This window comes from Neophocaena asiaeorientalis, unplaced genomic scaffold (genome assembly GCF_003031525.2).
Source record: "Neophocaena asiaeorientalis asiaeorientalis breed wild unplaced genomic scaffold, Neophocaena_asiaeorientalis_V1.1 scaffold70, whole genome shotgun sequence".
Lineage (NCBI taxonomy): Eukaryota > Metazoa > Chordata > Mammalia > Artiodactyla > Phocoenidae > Neophocaena > Neophocaena asiaeorientalis.
This window is the reverse complement of record NW_020175410.1, coordinates 6,438,660-6,456,316: the sequence shown is the minus strand read 5'-3', so window position 1 is coordinate 6,456,316 and position 17,657 is coordinate 6,438,660.

Below are 17,657 nucleotides of genomic sequence, written 5' to 3'. Positions count from 1 at the left end.
CTTTCCTTATCCTTTGGCTTAAGAGAGCAGGCTGGTGGCAGCTAGGGAGGGGAATCTTTTTTGTCTGTGCCGACTGGCGTCTCAAGGTTGCTGGCTTCTTCAGCTCCATGTCCAGGATATATATAAAAGAAACCTACTGTGTCATTCTTTTGGTTCTTAGGTCCTTAATCACTCTACCTTCCTCTCTGAACATGTCAGAGTGTTCTTGTGTTTGTTTTATATATAAAACCCAGGGTTTTTAGTTAAACTTAGCAGAAGGGGGGAAATGCACATCTACTCCATCTTCCTTGAAGTGGACTCCTGGTTTTCTGCATGATTTGAGGTTACTGGCATGAAACGTCACAGAATTAGTTTCTGTCTGGTACCTCTGACAGATTTTCTTTTGAGAGTCCTTCAGCATCACAATTTTCTTCTACTGGACTTTTTCACTAAAAGGAGAACATGTCATATTGGGTCAAGTAAGAGTTATATCCTCTTCCATATTCTAAGGCTTACAATAGCTCAAAGGGGATTTGATGGTTGGCCTCCTTATGATATTACAAAAGTTAAATATACTGCCCTGCAGCAATAATTCCCCTATCAATCATTTATTAATCCACATTCCATACATTTATGAAAACAGTTACCCATCTGTTTCTGATTGGAGACATCAATATCTTTTTAATGCAATGGATTTAATAGCAGCAATTATACTACCACTACTAATAAATGACCACCTACTTTGTCCTAGATACTGTACTATGTGGAGACAAAGATGAATATTTTTTAAATTAATTTACACTCCAATGGAGGAGACAAAAGGCAAACAAGTAACTATAATGCTAGAATATACAAAATATAACTGAACAATCTCGTAAACAAATTAGGGAATTAAACTTTCACAGGTAATAAGAAATCTGGAAGTACGGCGTCTTAGGAATCCAGATTCCTTATGTATTTTTATCCCACCGTTCTTAGCATATAGTCTTGTTTCATAGTCACAGGGGTAAAGGCAAAGGACAAACAAAGGTCCTAGAAGTCTCACAAATGACTTCCACTTATATCTCATTGTCTATTCTGGGCCACCTCTAATTGTAAGGGATTCTGGGTAATGTCTTTTTCTTTTCTTAAGATGGGCACATGGCTACTACAGAAAAAGTGGAGTCCTATGAGTAGGAAAAAGCAGAGAATAAACATTGCTATAGGAGGACGTAAAGCTGGTAATGGAGATGAAGATTGAGGGAACATTACTTTCCTGACACAATACAATTTGAGTGACGTGTAAAGTCTAATTGGGAGTAAAGGTTTCTGCTAGAGGAAATGGCATATCCAAAGTTTCAAGGAGCTTTTGGAAAATAACGAGTATTCCTGAATAAAATAAACAGTAGGTGAGGAGAGAGAATATGACTACAAACGTAATTACAACCTTATGCCGGAGCTTGATGGTGGTGGACTCTAGATGCCACGTTAAAGAAAGTAGACTTTATCGTATAGGGATTAGAAAGTCACTAAAAGTTTTAATAGATGACTGATATTAGATTTGCACTTTGAAAAGAGAACACTAGTGATAGATCAGAAAATGAATTAGAGACAAGCCTGAAAATCCATCAGTCCATCTTAATCTGACATCAGAATCTAAAGAAGCCCACCTTTCATCATTTTGTAGAAACTGCTCGTTTAATTATTTAAAAGCATTCTTCTGTAGCTCTGTCACACTTCCTTGAGGCAAAGAGGTCACAATTATATACGATATTCCAAGTCAGGCTTCCTACTGTTTCATATAAGGTGGGCTACTGCTTTCTGACTTGTTTCCTTATAGTCTTGCTTGTGCTGCCAAGTAGTTTCCTCCGTGTCCTTGGCTCTGATTCTACAATGAGCCTATTGAAATTTGCTGGATATCTGAAAATTGTAGAGTTGATCAATGTTTTTCTCTCACTCAGTCTATACTATTTTTTTTTCCTATTTGTTTACAAGGTTTATCAGGTTGTACAGGCCAGCAGTTCATGGATCATTTTGTCCTTCATTCTATTCGGGAAAATGTATGAAACAAAAGTTTCAAACTTTTGATTGAGCTTCAAGTATTCTACAAATATATGATTTGCATTTTTAAAACATATAGTTGAGTATTTTAAAACTTTATAAGTAAACTACACACACACGCAAAAGTCAGTATTAACATCTGCTAACACAGTGACTATTGTTAACTTTATATGGCAGTTCAACTCATTTTGTATAACCCAGACACAATTTTTCTTATCATCTCTGAGCATATATTTATTTTTTAATGTAAACCGTTGAGTAAGAAGTTTGTAGTTTTGCACGCATCATTCTTTGAACTTGGCCCTGAGCATGACCCCTCGTAATAATTCTTTTTGCAAGCCATTATCCTTTTATGGCAGATATGAAATTGGCTTAATTAAATGCCAGGCAAACCTCAATACATATTCTTGGGAATTATAACAAGGGAACATATAATTTACATTACCCTAATAATGTTGCATTACATATAATAAATTGTTTGGGAGCTTTTTGTACTTTTAGAATACCTAAATTTTAAGATTTTAATAAACTTAAAATTCTATCTAAATTTATGCTTATAAATGTTATTTGTTTTCAAGTGAGGTACAATAATTATCCAATTATCCTTAAAAGAAGAACTCTATAATTCTTAAAAGAACACTATCACCCAATAAAAGCAGGAAATTAAACTTTGATAATGACTAATGACTCTGACAGGATCAAGCAGACTTAAAATCCAAGGACAATTTTAACTATACTCTCAATGACTGTTTCTTGAACCAATATCACACTGACAATAGTATGAAAACTAAAAGGGTAACCTGAAATTTTTCATAGGAATTCACTCAAAAACAAGAAAGTATAATAAGTTGTCTTGTGTGTTTTACATATATGCAGATAAATACTTCCCAAATTCTAAAAGAATTTTATGTTGTACACTTTTACATAATAATATTTTGGTCTCTGCGAAGTTACATATAATTTTAAAACATAGGATAAAGAATGTAAACATTTAGAACAGCCCCTTCTTTTTAGCATATTGTGAACTGCTTAATATTACTAAAAGGAGATAAAGTAACAGATAAGATGAGTTAAACTCATCATATTTGAAAGAGAGGCAGATACGAATGGAAAAAAAAAAGATATTTAAATCCTGGATGACTAACATCACAACAAATATGTGATATGGATTAACTGGGAGGAAAATACAATTAGTGCCATAGTCAGATAATCTAAAGCAGAAACGATCCCAAGATGGATCACCCGACAAGACTGATACATATGTCCAAAGTCTTACACGCCTTTTACTTTCTACTTTTATTTCAGATTTTTTCCCTCTTTTCCCACAGTCAGCCCTGCACTGACAATGGAAGAGTGGGAGATGGTGGAAAAAGATAAAAAGGCTGTTATGTCTACATTGGTCTTTCTTATGACCATGCCTCCCTTTGCACTCTCAGCTCCAATTATAGTGGCCATTTTGCTATTCTTAAATGAGCCAAGTCCAGGCTACATCAAGGCCACTGCACTTACTAATTTTTTTTCCAAATTGTTTGTTTCATTCATGCATCTGTTCAAGTATCACTTTTACAAAGAGCTTATCTCCATCTGCTCCTCATATTGCTCTATCTTCATAGAAATTTGTATTATCAAAGACCATAATTAATATTTGTTAAATTGTTTATTTTTAATTATTTCCCATAAGAATGTTACTTCCATGAGGGCAGAGACTGTCTTTTTGCTTACTGCTAAATAGCCAGTGAAGTGTAGCTGGCATTTGGTAGGTTTAAGTACTTGTTGACCAAGTGGATGAATATTTCAGAAATCATAGCCCTTACAAAACTTAGATGTTTTTTTTCTTAAGAAACAGACAAAAAAATAAGCTCCTCTGTTCCTAAAGTTTAAAAAAATGGCTATCCCAGGCAGGAAGGAAAAAAATAAATAAGAAATGATGGGAGCAGAGAATAAGTGAAGAGAGGGATGCTGAGCCCTAACACCTGTGGTGAGTTCTGGTGAGGCAGGAAGACATCTGAGAAGGGAATGTCTATTGGAAACTGTGTCTTGGTGTGTAAGATGAGATCCCCATGTGCTGATTCCTACGTCCTAGCATATCAGGTCACAGGACCTGAAAAAAGAAGTGAAATATTTTAGTACTTATTAAATGGAGCTCAAACATCAAGTACTGGCTTGGTGGTTCTAATCCCTGATATTGGATAAGCTCCCTGGAACCTTGAGATACTTCTGGGGATGGGAAAAAATACTCAAATAACTGGTTAAGCTACTTCCACTCTAGTAAATGGGGACTTGTAGTACAATCGTTAGATTAAGTATTTGTGTTTCTTGTGCACTTTAATTTATGTGCTGAGATTCATAACTGCCACATTTACAGTTCAAATGAGTGAGAATACATGTATTTCTGATTTCCATTTGCTTGTTTTCTACTGTACATGCAGGTGAATGTGAGGAGGATGCATTAATTTAAACACTTGACACTTAGACAACAGGGGAATTTTTTTGCTAGTGTTTGGATCAGTTTTTAACACACTATAAAGAATGTTGGCAAAAATGTAGTGACATCTGTACTGACAGTGTGAAAGCACTGAGGTCAACAACTGCCACGATGGCAAGTATGAATCTATTGCCCAAATGTGTTCAAGTCAGCACCACATGTTGCAAAGAAATTACAGAAGCCAGCATCTTTCAAAAACAGTTTTGAGAAATGTCACATAATTGTCAAATGTATTAGCTATCTTATTAAATAGGAGACTTTTCCAGAATTCTCTCTCATGGTCTAGAATCAAGGCGGAGGCTTGAATATGTCACATGAGACAAACTCATTATTTTTGCTGATGAAAATAATCTCAAACACACCACCTCTCTCAAACATGTTTATACAATATGTTTGGAATGGTATGGATTTTTTTTATTTTTTAATAAGCTGAAGGGCTTACTTTAGCAATGGGAGCTTGTACTGTTAAAGTGCGTAATGTTGCAGATAAAGTTTTAGTGGATGGATTCTGGATTCAACTTGACAAACAAAATAAATGTTGAGTATCTTGAGAATTTAGGAGACTATCTGAGACAAATGCCACTGACCTGAGATTTAATTTAAAATATCATCATTCAATTTATAATACTTTAAGATATACTTGAAAAATTTATTTTTCACCAAAAATAAAGTTCCAAACTGGCTGAGGAACCTAGTATTCTACTCATTTAAAATGTTTCAGCTATCAGAGGATACAAGCAGCTACTAGATGTTATTAAAGTTATTAGAGGTTGTGATTGATTGGACTGTGAATAAAAATCTCTCTACTATTGAGGATTCTGCTTATTTGAAATGAAAAGCATCCTGTGAATAGAACGTTAGCTGTTATTGTTGCAGCTGTCTATCTCGATATATTTGGATTTTTCTCTGTTCAATTAACCAAAAAAAAATTGTGAGATAAAATGGATGCTAAGACTTATATGTGCTTAATTTTTTTTCATGCAACATTTCCTAATACAAATTTTTGGTTATGTTCCAAAAACACTTCGTGATTTCCAAATATCCACATTTTTTTGGATGACTTTATTTCACACAAATGCTATAAAACTGAACTTAATATATACTATTAGTATGCCAGTATCCTTTCTGGAGCTTACGATCTCATAGGGGAGTCTCTACCACACATGTTGATATGATATTACAACTGTAGTAAGTGTTATAAAGGAAAGGTATATGTTGCTATGTGAGTCTGTGACAGTTTTTGTTGTTTTACTTTTTTTAAGACATAAAGTCAAAGAAGGCTTGCTGTAGGAAGTCTTGCTTGAATTGAGGTCTAAGGGACTAACTGGACTACAGCAGGGAAAGCCTGTAGGGTGAAGAGCATGTGCAGAAGGTGGGTGTGACTGCAAAGCTGTGACCAATAGGGCAGGATGGGAGGCAAGAGTTGAGATGAGAATCAGCTAGGGCTCAAGCTAGGGAGCTCAGCCTTCATTCTAAGGCCAATGGGAATTCACTGAAATCATCCCAGTAAGAAATTACTTGATCATATATGAACTTCAAAGAAGTCACTCTGCTTTATGAGGAGAACAAATTAGAAAGAAAGAGAGAGGATGATGGAAGACAAAGGTAATAGGCTATTGCAGTATTCCAAGTGAGAGAAAATGGTAGCTTGGGCTATCAAACTTTGAGAGAAAATAGTAGATAGGATGAGTTGGTTTACTTTAAAGTAGAAAATTACAACAGATTGCCTTTGAGTATATAAGGGGTCCTTTGGGTTTGTTTGCTGTTTGGGTTTTTAACCTGATTAACAGCATGAATGGTGATACCACCCATACATCATTCTAGGCCTCCATTTCTTCCTGTATAACATGCAGGGGTTGATTTCTAATATTGTCTCTAGATCTAACATTACATAGGGGAGTTTACCAATTAGTGAAGGACTCAGACAAAACCAGCTTACCATAATGTCCCATCAACTAAGACCATCTTTCCTTTGGTCTCTCGTCAGTGACACATTATGGCAGATCTGACTTATATGAAAGGAACTAGAATAAAATACGAGTTCTAGTTTGTGATGTAAAGGTTGAAGTTAAATTGGATTTCTACAGAGGTTATCTTCAAAAACATGAAATAAAGACTGTTTTTTACCATTCATTTTAAAGTTTCATTTTCAGCTCTTTCATGCACTGCCTTCTTCTAGACGTGTGGAATCACTCAGTGCCAGGAACACACCTGAGGCAAAAATAATCTCTAAAAGCTCCCAAACTTACTCATCTTGCTCTAGCAATACTTTGAAGAGCTTAAAGTTCTTAATCAATATTTGCTTGTGGTTTTGAGGATGATGCCATTTGCATAGTTACAATATAGACTTTATGCTGTGTGCTTTACCTGTTGAATGTGCTCATACTCAGTGGTGATGTTTGCCTTTACAGTAATTATCATACTGACCATGGAAAATGAGAAAGTAAGCCTTGGTGCTATGCATGTTATCATCCTCCCTGCTGAAGCTTGCAGACACAGCACAAAAATAAAGCTGGACATAGTTATAATCTCTTTAATACCTTCTAAAAATGCACTTTTATTCTAATTTCTAAACTCATATCTCTCCTTAGATGATATGTAGATATATAAAAACATCACTAACATAAACATTTGTGTCATATATTTTAATTTAGTTTTTCATTCTTTCTATTTAGCTTTCCATATCTTTAAGATTATTTTCAAAAATATTTATGGTCTCATTTCATAAATCTTTATTTACACTCTGTGTTAAATTGTACAATCCATGTTAAATAATATAAGTTCACATGAATATTCTTGCCAATTCTTTCTTGTGTGGAGAAGACCTAGCATCTACCAATCAATAAACTTCTATTTAACATGAATTTGAGGTAGAAGGTTTTCTCTCGATGATGAATTTTCTATTTTCCTAGTTTAGAGAAGCATTTGCCGGCCCCAAAGAAATGTGGTCTATGTAGCTTGTTACAGACACTTTTCTGGGCTCTTTCTTAAGAAGCAGCATTGTATAGAGGGGAAAACACTAGGAAAGGAGTCAAAGAACTTCTTTTTACTACAAGTCATGTAAGCTCCCTGAGTTTCAATTTCTTCATAAGTAAAATAGGTATAATAATATCTCCCCTGCTTACTTCATAGAATTGTTTTGAGAATCAAATGAGATAATTTAAAAGCACTATAAATGCTGTAAAGTACTATACTTGTGAATATATATCACCATTTTTATAGGGAAGCCTTTTGTTATATAAACAATGCATGCATATTAGTTTTATTATTACATGATTATAATATTGATGATTATTGTATGTTTCCTATGGCTGACATAATAGACTACCCCAAATTTGGTGGTTTAAAACAATACAAATTGATTATCTCATAGTTCTGGAGGCTGAAATTAGCTTCACTGGGCTGATGTCTCCATGTCACCAGTCTTGTTCCTTCTGGAGGCTCTAGGAGAGGCGTCCTTGCCTTGCCTTTTCTAGCTTCTGGAGCCCACCTGTACTCCTTGGCCCATGACCCCTCTGATGCATCACATCAACCTCTTGCTTTCATCATCATGTTGCCTCTCCTCTCCTCTAGTCAAACCTCCTGTCTCCCTCTTCTAAGGACACTTCTGATTATATTTAGGGCCCACCCTGATAATCCAGGGTAACAACATCATTTTAAGATCTTTAACTTTATCACATCTGAAAAGTCCCTTTTGCCTGAAAGGTAACATTCACAGGTTCCAGGGAATAGGATGTGGATGTATTGGGGGCCATTATTCAGCCTATGACAATTATTAAAAGATTACCATGGTAACCAAGTACCTGCAAGGATAGGATATCAGATGAATGCAGCTAATTACTGTTTATGAAAGCATTTACCTGCAGTGCACTGCCCTAGAGTGGTGAGAGGCTTCTAACCTGAGGACTGAAAAATCCTTGGAATATATTCAATATAAAAATTCATTGGTCCAATAAGCAATAAACACTGAAAGTATCACCACTACAACGTAGGTAATCCTGAAATGTTGTGACATGAAAATGGCCCTCATGTTAGAAAGGCTAGAGGAGTGGCTGAGCCTCTACAGGGGAGGCTAGGACCGAATGACTAGAAGCATCAAAAGCTAGGGAGGCTCTGTGCTCCCAGCCCCATTTTACAGCAGCAACAGTATTGTCTACTTAAGTACTGGACTTCCAAACATGCATCTGGTTCATTAAAGGGTCTTTGAGGTAAAAATAAATAAAATTATTAATAATAATAATAATACTTGCCTGGAAAAGACTGTTCCAAAACGCTGTGATTCTGTCCAGAATACCTTGACAAGGTATGAGTGAGGAATGTCTTTTTACATATAAATCATTAATGGTTCCAGCACTCCATTAAAGGGAACAGTGCAGTGATCCAGGGTTACTTTCTCCCACATATAATGATGTTAATACTTCTTTTCTATAAAAGCACTAACCAGTCAGAGAGGTTTTGGTTGTTGTTGTTTTTAACTTTACTGTTCTTTAGTAAGTGATCAATTATGATAATGGGTCTTCTTAGAATTCAAGGATAAACAGAAGTCTTGAGCAAATTACAGTTCTTTACAATTGCTGAATTCGTAAATGAATTCTCACATGTTTAGGGCTATGCTGGCAAAGCAGTATGAATTTTATTCTAAGTGGCTTAAAGTAAATTAGCATCCTTTCTCATCCCACCCACTATTCACTAGCAATTCTTAACCACAGTCCAAATTCATTTAACATTTTGATTGAGTTATAGGTAAAATAATAACCATAAGGCAATTTTTCAATTTGTACACAATTTATGCAGTTTTTAAGCTTTAACTCAGTAGTTTATGGAATCTTAACACATGAATTAGAAAAACTGGATTAGGTTACTACAATCTGAATACTTGCCTTTTATCCATATTGGCTATATAAACGTGTGATTTTATCTAAAGGAAACAACTGACAGTTGCTCATAGAATAAGAAATCTAACCTTTGCAATTTATGTTTTGGAAAAAACACGGACTTCAGACTATGCCTGATTAATAGATCTAAAGTCAAGAAACAATTTAATGTAGTGTAGAATACACAGTGTTATCTTTTCGCTCCTTTGTCTGTTCTCCATAAACTACACCCATATCTCTGACTTCCACCTGCTCATCACTATTGAGCCCTTTTAACATGATTTCAGCCTGAGCCCATTCCCACCCAGTGTCTACATTTCCCTGTGGATACTGATGTGGTTATCAATCATACACCTCCCAGGCTTCAAAGCTGTGGGTCTCTTGAGTCATTTTTAACTTTTCCCTGTTCTTTATCCCAATATGCTAGTAGAAACCAAATACCTCCTTTTCCTTTTAATATCCTTTGCTTTTTATCTTATCAATATTTCCAATTAGCTATGCCATCACCCTGAACAGAAGCCTTGTCACTACTTATTTTGACTTGTTCGGTAGCCACTTAATTTAATCTCCCAGGTTTAGCTTAACCGTTCCATCTGATTATTACACAAATTCTTTTTATTGTTTTTGCTTTTTTTACTCTCTTAAAAATGCTTGCTGATTCTTCCTCAAGTCCTTCACCACTTTTTTGAGTCCTTTCATCACTGAGCCTTATCCTACCAGTCTGACTTGATTTCCACAGCTCATGCTTCCTCAGCCACAGAAATTTAAATTTTTCACTGCTCCAAATTTGTTCCTCCGTTTATGTTCCTTTATTTTGTTGTAATGTCATCCTTTTTTCTATTAAAATTCCACAGGCATTTAGATTACTCTCTAGAGTTTTCTTTTATGTTTGAAGTATTTCACACAAGCATAAAACACCCCTCTGGCTGTCAACAGTGAAGCAGAAAGACCAGTGAGAAAGCAATGAAGCACTCTATTGCCAGAGGTGACTTGATAGTAGCCAGGCTTTCCGTAGAAATTATATAGGTTATTAGATGATAACATTATGGCTAATTCTGCTGATGATAATCATCCAATTTCAGAATGCGATTTTTGTCTGAGTTTTAGAACTATATATGGAGTTCTTCACTTTCATTACTAAAAATAATTTAAATGTAATTAACACATCTAGGCAAACACTTATTTCCACAGCATTCCCGTTATCACTTGACAATATCAAGTTGGTTTTATATTTTTAACATATTTTTGTAAATTCAACAAATTTACAAAATATGTTCGATTACAAAAACATATGTAACAAAATTGTAGTGATTTCAAGAAAGTGCTTAAAAATAAGAGTTGGGTCATCTACCATCTTCAAAATTTCAGAAAAATCAATGAAAGATTATAAATGTGAGACCACTGAAACCCAGGGAGTGAGTTTTAAGCTGCAATTTGTTTGACTATGGAAACTATAGGTTTTAATATTGTAAATATTCCTCCAACAATTTCCTAAAGAATTTAGGTTGACTTCTGCATGAGGACACCTTAAACAAATGTAGGAACTACTGTTATGAAATAAGCATTTTATCTCTTCTGTAACTAGTACCCTATCATTAAAGTCAGTAAAACGGAGATTGTTTTGAAGAATACAAGTACTTATGCTTGGAATTTACAAAATTGCTTTCAAACGGCACTCCTTCTTTCTCCAAATTAACTCCTCTGATGGACTGTTTTTCTGGCAGTCTTTTTCTGCTTCCTCAAGCTATAATTAGTCATTGAAGATTGTCTCAGTACATGCCTGGAAGACATTGTAAACGCCAGCCATAATTCTTTCTTCTTGTTAAGAAAAGTCCCTCTCTGAATGATATAATCTGAGGAATCTAATGACCGAAAGAGATTTTGGGACATCATGACCACTATTCCTCTTTACTAGTCTGTAACAGTAGCATACGTACAAAATTATTGGTGCTCTATCCTTTTAAAGATACCAGTAAAGAAGAAGCACAACTAGTAAAGTCAGAACAAATAAACTTGCCTAATTTGCACATTTTGTTGGAACAGAAAAAAATTACCCTGATTTTAATAAGTATTTTTTGTCTGCATGCAGTGATAAAACTAATAAACTATAAAGACTGAAAAAATCAAAGCCAGTCATTCATAATGTATTTGCAGTTACACTGCAGCTGATTTCTAGTTTCAGGCTAAAGCAACATTTCAATGCTAGATATTTGATATTAGCAATTTTGAGAGGAAATGCTGAATCGGTTTAAAATAACTTCAAAGATGTAGATATTCATGTGAGAATTAATTGGCATGAAGAAGGAGGAAAACTGCTGAAATGATTTACATTTACCTCTCCAGGAAATCTCCTGGGTTTCACACTAAACATTATCCAATGCTTAGTTGTAACTTTAGGCATTTTTTCATTAATCACAACTAAAACACAGAAGTTCTGACAATAACAAATATGGAATGTATCCTACTTTCTCTGTGTAGTTGTGATGGAGAAAGCAATATAAAGTGAACTCAACAAGTCACAACACAAAGAGCACAAATCAGTGAGCCCAGAAGTAGGACAACTTTCTTCACCAGTCCAAACTCACAGAATCAGATTTTCCATGTCCCGGTCTGGGAAACAGACTTTACAAAAGCTGAATGCTTAAGTTTTTGCTCTCAAACATAATAACCTTTGGTCTGTAATTGCTAAGTGTTCCACAGCTGCTAATTCTTGTTGAGTCTCTCCCAAACAGACATAATGGAAACTAGTTTAGGTGTAATATATGCAACTTATCGTCTACTAGAAGTTAAAATTTTCGTTTGATTTTGTACCTTCACCCTGGTGTGTAGCAGAGTACTTTGCAATAAACTATTACTAAATAAAAATAAAGTGATAAAAAACAAAAATTCTGGTCTACCCAAATGATCTTTCTAAAATTTTCAAACTGATCTCAATCTTTCGCTTTTAACAAACCACCAATGTATAATGCATAGTATTTTATGTTTTAAAGAAAGTGAACTAAACTGAATAATCAGGATATGCACCCCTAAGCCTGCACAGCTAGTAGAACAATAAAAGGAGACCTTTAGTAAAAATGACATAGAATATGTAGGGGATAAACTACACATACATGGCAACTGACTAGAATTAAGCAGATACATAAACCAAATAAATTACACCTTATGAATTAAAAAATGAATACAAGAATAAAAATGCAATTAGAACTTTAGAAGATGAAATGGAAGCAGTATTTCACAATATAAAGTAAAAATAAAACAAATTTTAAATCAAGAATAAAAACAGAGAATTTCAGAGTAGATCCAGGATACAAAATATTCAATTAAAGAAGTATCAGAGAGAGAAAAATAAATTTATGGAGAAAACAGTAATTGAAGAAAAATCAATTGAAAAAATGCTTTAGTTTGGATTGAAAGGGATTACTGAGCACCAGAAAGGATTCCTTTCTTCCTTTAGTCTTTCAGTAGATATTTATTCAGCAAATATTTATTTAGCATACTATATGCCAGGCACTGTTGTAAGTAGTAAGGACATAACTGGGAGTACAGATTACTAGCAGGGGAAGACAAGCAATAAATAAGGTAATAATTAGTATATTATGGAAAGACAGATAGTGCATAGCAAGGGTTTAGAGAGGTCTGGAGGGGTGATGTTTTTCTTCTATACCTTTATTTTCTTTTCCACTTCATCTGACTTGTACATAGAGTGATGTATAAATATTTCCAATAAGCAGACAAAAAAAAAAACTTTACAGAAATAAAAGAAGACCTGAATTACCTACTGAAAGGTCCTATCATGTTTCTAGAAAAACTGACTTGCAATGATCAGTGCATGTCCTTGTATTTCTTTGTTTCTTTCTAGCTATGAGATCTTTATCTTCTGTAGATTCTGCTTTACAGAGGTAGTTGCCATGCTTCACAGGAGATAGATGATAGATAGATAGGGTAATAGACAGATACATAACTGTAATATACACATAACTGACATGTCTTTATTGTAAATTATGGCTTTTAGCATTTAAAAAGTCCTCATTGTTAGGCTTAATAATTTTTGGATCAAATTTTACTTGCCTGATTCCAAGATCAAAATCTGTAATCTGTTACTTCTATTTGTGTGCTATATTTTTTATTTATTTATTTATTTTTTAACAAATTCTGAATCATTTGCTTTACTGGTGCCTTTTGTACATAGCATAGCATTGTGTTTTGCTTTTTGAGCCAAACTGAAAATTGTTTTATTTTATGAGGTGAACTAAGCCCATACACATTTACTGATAAGGCTGTGATGTCTGGTCTCAACTCTGATATATTATTTTATGTTCAATTACTATGTGTATTAGGTGATATTTGCTTTCTGTACTTGGATGATTCTCTTTTCTTCTTGATAATTAAAAATTATTTTGATATTTGAAAGGTTTGTATTTTTGTTCTAGCGGTCACCTTCCTACTTATACCTTTTTAAAAATGCCCTTAATTCCCTGACATCTTTTACTACCTGTTTTGTCAGCGTTTAATGTTATCTCTGACTTCTACCTACTGCCTATGCTACATTCCTCTTTCCATAGGCCTTCTCCTCCCTCCTTTTATTTGCATTATATCCACTTTGTCAGAACATAAAATGTACATATTTTATTCTTCCCCATACTATTTATTTTTCTCTCTTATGCCCAGCTTTGAGTCATAGTTCTACGACACTGTCACCAGCAGTCCTTTTGCCAGTTTCCCTACTCATGTCATAGTTTGATGAAGTTCATTCTCTAGTTGATTGCTGAATAAGAGCTCAGGGTTAAAGAATTTTCTGAGTTTTTATATAACTAAAATAAGATTTCTGAAGCCTTGGCATTTGAAGGACAGCTTAGCCAGATATAGCCCTTTTGGTTCACAATTTCTTCCCTTGAGCTTTTCCTTGCTTTGCATGCTGCTTTTGCCAGAATTATGCCAGTTTAATTCTTTTATCTTGGTATGTTATTTGATCTCATTTTTCTGAAACTTTGAAGATTACTTTTATCTTTAAGCTCTAATCATTTTACCAGGATATGCCACAGAGTTTATCATTTCAGTACTTCCATTTTAAAAATTGTATTTTGGGGAGGGGAAGACGGCGGAAGAGTAAGACGCGGAGATCACCTTCCTCCCCAGATAAACCACAAATACATCTACACGTGGAACAACTCCTACAGAACACCTACTGAACGCTGGCAGAAGACCTCAGACCTCCCAAAAGGCAAGAAACCCCCCACGTACCTGGGTAGGGCAAAAGAAAAAAAGAAAAAACAGAGACAAGAGAATAGGGACTGAACCTGCACCAGTGGGAGGGAGCTTGAACACAGCCTGAGGGGGTTAGTGCACCACGGCTAGCCGGGAGGGAGTCCAGGAAAAGGTCTGGAGCTGCTGAAGAGGCGAGAGCCTTTTTCTTCCCTTTGTTTCCTGGTGCGTGAGGAGAGGGGATTAAGAATGCTGATTAAAGGAACTCCAGAGACGGGCTCGAGCTGCGGCTAAACGCGCGGGTTTTTGTGAGTGTGTATGTGTATGCTTCTGTGTGAGATTTTGTCTGTATAGCTTTGCTTCCGCCATTTGTCCCAGGGATCTATCCGTCCGTTTTGTGGTTTTTTTAAATTTTTTTTATTAATAATTAATTTTAATTTTAATAACTTTATTTTATTTTACTTTATCTTCTTTCCTTCCTTCCTTCCTTCCTTCCTTCCCTCCTTTAGACAACGAATCATCCCAAATTGAGGAGGTGGACTTTGAGAGCAAGATGTATGATTTTTTCCCCTTTTCCTCTTTTTGTGAGTGTGTATGTGTATGCTTCTGTGTGAGATTTTGTCTGTATAGCTTTGCTTCCTCCATTTGTCCTAAGGTTCTATCCGTCCGTTTTTTTTTTTAAAATTTTTTCTTAATAAATATTTTTTAATTTAATAAATTTATTATATTTTACTTTGTTTTATTTTACTTTATCTTCTTTCTTTCATTTTTCCTTCCTTCCCTCCTTTCTTCCTTCCTTCCTCCCACCATCCCTCCCTCCCTCACTCCTTTCTTTCTTTTTTCCTTCTTTCCTTCCTTTCTTCTTTCTTCCTTCCTTCCTTCCCTCCTTTCTTTCTTTCTACTTCTACTAATTCATTCTCTATACTTTTTCTCCCTTTTATTCTGAGCCGTGTGGATGAAAGGCTCTTGGTGCTCCAGCCAGGAGTCAGGGCTCTGCCTCTGAGGTAGGAGAGCCAACTTCAGGACACTGGTCAACAAGAGACCTCCCAGCTCCACATAATATTAAACGGTGGAAATCTCCCAGAGACCTCCATCTTAACACCAGCACCCAGCTTCACTCAACGACCAGCAAGCCACAGTGCTGGACAACCTATGCCAAACAACTAGCAAAACAGGAACACAACCCCACCCATTAGCAGAGAAGCTGCCTAAAATCATAATAAGTCCACAGACACCCCAAAACACACCACCAGACGTGAACCTGCCCACCAGAGAAACAAGATCCAGCCTCATCCACCAGAACACAGGCACTAGTCCCCTCGACCAGGAAGGCTACACAACCCATTAAAACAACCTTAGCCACTGGGGACAGACATCAAAAACAATAGGAACTATGAACGTGCAGCCTGCAAAAAGAAGACCCCAACCACAGTAAGATAAGCAAAATGAGAAGACAGAAAAACACACAGCAGTTGAAGGAGCAGATAAAAACACACCAGACCTAAGAAATGAAGAGGAAATAGGGAGCCTACCTGAAAAATACTTCAGAATAATGATAGTAAAGATGATCCTAAATCTTGGAAATACAATGGACAAAATGAAAGAAACATTTTACAAGGACCTAGAAGAACTAAAGATGAAACAAACAAGGATGAACAACACAATAAATGAAATAAAAAATACTCTAGATGGGATCAATAGCAGAATAACTGAGGTGGAAGAACTGATAAGTGACTTGGAAGATAAAATAGTGGAAATAACTACTGCAGAGCAGAATAAAGAAAAAAGAATGAAAAGAACTGAGGACAGTCTCAGAGACCTCTGGGACAACATTAAACGCACCAACATTCAAATTATAGGGGTTCCAGAAGAAGAAGAAGAGAAAAAGAAAGGGACTGAGAAAATATTTGAAGAGATTATAGTTGAAAACTTCCCTAAAATGGGAAAGGAAATAGTTAATCAAAACCAGGAAGCACAGAGAGTCCCATACAGGATAAATCCAAGGAGAAATACGCCAAGACACATATTAATCAAACTGTCAAAAATTAAAAACAAAGAAAGCATACTAAAAGCAGCAAGGGAAAAATAACACACAAGCGAATACCCATAAGGCTAACAACTGATCTCTCAGCAGAAACTCTGCAAGCCAGAAGGGAGTGGCAGGACATATTTAAAGTGATGCAGGAGAAAAACTAAAACCAAGATTACGCTACCCAGCAAGGATCTCATTCAGATTTGATGGAGAAATTAAAACTTTTACAGACAAGCAAAAGCTGAGAGAGTCCAGCACGACCAAACGAGCTTTACAACACATGCTAAAGGAACTTCTCTAGACAAGAAACAAAAGAGAAGGAAAAGACCTACAATAATGAAACCAAAACAATTTAGAAAATGGGAATAGGAACATAAATATCGATAATTACCTTAAATGTAAATGGACTAAATGCTCCCACCAAAATATACAGATTGGCTGAATGGATACAAAAACAAGACCCATATATATGCTGTCTACAAGAGACCCACTTCAGGGCTAGAGACACATACAGACTGAAAGTAAGATGGAAAAAGATATTCCATGCAAATGGAAACCGAAAGAAAGCTGGAGTAGCGATTTTCATATCAGACAAAATGGACTTTAAAATAAAGACTATTACAAGAGACAAAGAAGGACACTACCTAATGATCAAGGGATCAATCCAAGAAGAAGATATAACAATTGTATATATTTATGCACCCAACATAGGAGCACCTCAATACATAAGGCAAATACTAACAGCCATAAAAGGGGAAATCGACAGTAACACATTCATAGTAGGGGACTTTAACACCTCACTTTCACTAATGGACAGATCATCCAAAATGAAAATAAATAAGGAAACACAAGCTTTAAATGACACATTAAACAAGATGGACTTAATTGATATTTATAGCACACTCCATCCAAAAACAACAGAATACACATTTTTCTCAAGTGCTCATGGAACATTCTCCAGGATAGATCATATCTTGGGTCACAAATCAAGCCTTGGTAAATTTAAGAAAATTGAAATTGTATCAAGTATCTTTTCTGACCACAA